The following is a 3,802-nucleotide window of genomic DNA, read 5'->3' on the forward strand; positions in this document are numbered from 1 at the left end:
CCTTTCGGCCTAGGAAGACACGCTGATTCCTTCAGTGTAGCGCGCGTGCGGCCCAGAACATCTAAGGGCATCACAGACCTGTTATTGCTCAATCTCGTGCGGCTAGAAGCCGCCTGTCCCTCTAAGAAGAAAAGTAATCGCTGACAGCACGAAGGATGTCACGCGACTAGTTAGCAGGCTAGAGTCTCGTTCGTTATCGGAATTAACCAGACAAATCGCTCCACCAACTAAGAACGGCCATGCACCACCACCCACCGAATCAAGAAAGAGCTATCAATCTGTCAATCCTTCCGGTGTCCGGGCCTGGTGAGGTTTCCCGTGTTGAGTCAAATTAAGCCGCAGGCTCCACTCCTGGTGGTGCCCTTCCGTCAATTCCTTTAAGTTTCAGCTTTGCAACCATACTTCCCCCGGAACCCAAAAGCTTTGGTTTCCCGGAGGCTGCCCGCCGAGTCATCGGAGGAACTGCGGCGGATCGCTGGCTGGCATCGTTTATGGTTAGAACTAGGGCGGTATCTGATCGCCTTCGAACCTCTAACTTTCGTTCTTGATTAATGAAAACATACTTGGCAAATGCTTTCGCTTCTGTTCGTCTTGCGACGATCCAAGAATTTCACCTCTAACGTCGCAATACGAATGCCCCCGCCTGTCCCTATTAATCATTACCTCGGGTTCCGAAAACCAACAAAATAGAACCGAGGTCCTATTCCATTATTCCATGCACACAGTATTCAGGCGGGCTTGCCTGCTTTAAGCACTCTAATTTGTTCAAAGTAAACGTGCCGGCCCACCCAGACACTCAATAAAGAGCACCTTGGTAGGATTTCAACGGGGTCCGCCTCGGGACGCACGAACACGCACGAGGCGGTCGCACGCCTTCGGCTCGCCCCACCGGCAGGACGTCCCACGATACATGCCAGTTAAACACCGACGGGCGGTGAACCAACAGCGTGGGACACAAATCCAACTACGAGCTTTTTAACCGCAACAACTTTAATATACGCTATTGGAGCTGGAATTACCGCGGCTGCTGGCACCAGACTTGCCCTCCAATAGATACTCGTTAAAGGATTTAAAGTGTACTCATTCCGATTACGGGGCCTCGGATGAGTCCCGTATCGTTATTTTTCGTCACTACCTCCCCGTGCCGGGAGTGGGTAATTTGCGCGCCTGCTGCCTTCCTTGGATGTGGTAGCCGTTTCTCAGGCTCCCTCTCCGGAATCGAACCCTGATTCCCCGTTACCCGTTACAACCATGGTAGGCGCAGAACCTACCATCGACAGTTGATAAGGCAGACATTTGAAAGATGCGTCGCCGGTACGAGGACCGTGCGATCAGCCCAAAGTTATTCAGAGTCACCAAGGCAAACGGACCGGACGAGCCGACCGATTGGTTTTGATCTAATAAAAGCGTCCCTTCCATCTCTGGTCGGGACTCTGTTTGCATGTATTAGCTCTAGAATTACCACAGTTATCCAAGTAACGTGGGTACGATCTAAGGAACCATAACTGATTTAATGAGCCATTCGCGGTTTCACCTTAATGCGGCTTGTACTGAGACATGCATGGCTTAATCTTTGAGACAAGCATATGACTACTGGCAGGATCAACCAGGGAGCTGCGTCAACTAGAGCTGAGCAGCCGGCCGCCCGGGAGTGTGTCCCGGGGGCCCGCGCGAACACGCAAGCGTCCGCTCAATTATTCTGCAAACAGGAGGAGGCTGAGCTCCCCTGCACAATACACCTCGAAACCCTCTCAGGTCCCGGCGGCGCGCAGCGCCGTCCTAAGTACTTGGTCGGGTTCGAGAGAGGCGCAATCGCCCGGAGTTAGGCGAGTAGACGCTTTAGGTGCGACCACCCGTGCTCCCAACTGAGCTTGCCGCTGCCGACAGAGGCCCGGGAGCGTGCTGTCGTGGCATTGCCGGCGGGAGACAACACGCGCCACCTACGGTGACCGGCAGCTCCAACGCCAGCGCCACAGAAGGGCAAAGGCCCCACGTGGGTGCCGAAGCGAACTCTCCCAGCACAGCGCACGTGCCAACACGTCTGCACAACTGCGATACAAACCACCAGCGAGAACCGCTGGGGCGACCGAGCAGCAGACGGCGTCGCGGCGCCGAGTGCCGGGCGGCGGCGCATCCTCAACGCACACAGTCCTCAATCGGACCAGCACACTGCAGATGTCCACCGCGCTTCGCACCGGGCCGGCGAGGACCCACTTTGGCTGCACGGCGCCGCGCGCAGGGTGCCCCGGCGCGCAGCTGCGCCGCCTGCCGCGTCCGTCGGCCGGCGCGCCTGCCACTGGGCGCCCCCACCAGCCGGCTGTAGCGCGTGCGCCCACGCACCGCGCGGCCAGCACGCCGGGCGGCCCCCCCCTCACCGGCCGGGGACAGTCCCACCCACCCACAGCCGCGTATCGCTTCACACCCAGATCCACATTCACGTTCATTGGTGTGGTGGGTATCGCTGACACAACCGCGTCATAGCTGTACCGATCGTTGCCCTCACAGATGTACCTCCAGCAAGATCAACCGCACCACAACGGGTTACCAGTTGTTCATTTGCGTAACGTCACCAGTAAACGTACACGTCCACGTCCATCCCCGTTTGCAAAGTCAACTATTATTGCATGCCTGCCTGTCAGGTGTCAAGACACACTACATCCGCTCACATCCACGCAACAAAATGTGCCCGACTAGAGGGCACGTGGAAGGTGCCCCCGTACGTATGCGATGTCCATTGCGCGACGAACTGTCAACCGGCCTCTGTAGCATGTCGCAGATGTGGAACGCGGGACACCGTGCTATCACATTGTGTGAGAAGAGACTACTATGTCTGCATACACGCGCCACTACATGAACAGACGGCTCATGCTGATCGCCATCCACTGCGTCCATTACTCCCACACGTCTCTATGGCGTACCACACTGCAATACAGCTGTTATGGGGAGATGACACGTAGCTGTGTACACAACATTCTGAGCGGGTTGCGGTTGGACAACAATACATTAATGTAACATGTCATATGCCATTTACAGAGCAGGTTAAGGCACAACGTGGGTTAGGTTAAGGCACAACGTGGGTTATGTTAAGGCACAACGTGGGTTATGTTAAGGCACAACGTGGGTTAGGTTAAGGCACAACGTGGGTTAGGTTAAGGCACAACGTGGGGTAGATTGCGGCACAACTTGGGGTAGATTGCGGCACAACTTGGGGTAGATTGCGGCACAACTTGGGGTAGATTGCGGCACAACTTGGGGTAGATTGCGGCACAACTTGGGGTAGATTGCGGCACAACTTGGGGTAGATTGCGGTACAACTTGGGGTAGATTGCGGTACAACTTGGGGTAGATTGCGGTACAACTTGGGGTAGATTGCGGTACAACTTGGGGTAGATTGCGGTACAACTTGGGGTAGATTGCGGTACAACTTGGGGTAGATTGCGGTACAACTTGGGGTAGATTGCGGTACAACTTGGGGTAGATTGCGGTACAACTTGGGGTAGATTGCGGTACAACTTGGGGTAGATTGCGGTACAAATTGCATTACATTGCGGTGCAAATTGCGTTACATTGCGGTGCAAATTGCGTTAGGTTAAGGTGCAACACAGGTTAGGTTAAGGTGCAACACAGGTTAGGTTAAGGTGCAACACAGGTTAGGTTAAGGTGCAACAGAGGTTAGGTTAAGGCGACATAGGTTAGGTTAAGGTGCAAGATGGGTTAGGTTAAGGTGACATAGGTTAGGTTAAGGTGACATAGGTTAGGTTAAGGTGACATAGGTTAGGTTAAGGTGACATAGGTTAGGTTA

The 3,802-nt window shown here is 54.7% G+C and overlaps 1 non-coding gene across 1 annotated transcript in view; it reads right to left on the bottom strand.

The window, feature by feature from the left end:
• Positions 1-1,613, bottom strand: part of LOC126147448 (small subunit ribosomal RNA) — a 1,909-nt gene extending 296 nt beyond the window's left edge. The window contains exon 1 of the ribosomal RNA XR_007530293.1: positions 1-1,613. This exon is cut by the window's left edge and continues 296 nt beyond it. This is a non-coding gene — a ribosomal RNA (small subunit ribosomal RNA).
• Between the last annotated feature and the right edge of the window lie 2,189 nt (positions 1,614-3,802).

The sequence above is a fragment of the Schistocerca cancellata genome, unplaced genomic scaffold (genome assembly GCF_023864275.1).
Source record: "Schistocerca cancellata isolate TAMUIC-IGC-003103 unplaced genomic scaffold, iqSchCanc2.1 HiC_scaffold_862, whole genome shotgun sequence".
NCBI classification, from domain to species: Eukaryota; Metazoa; Arthropoda; class Insecta; order Orthoptera; family Acrididae; genus Schistocerca; species Schistocerca cancellata.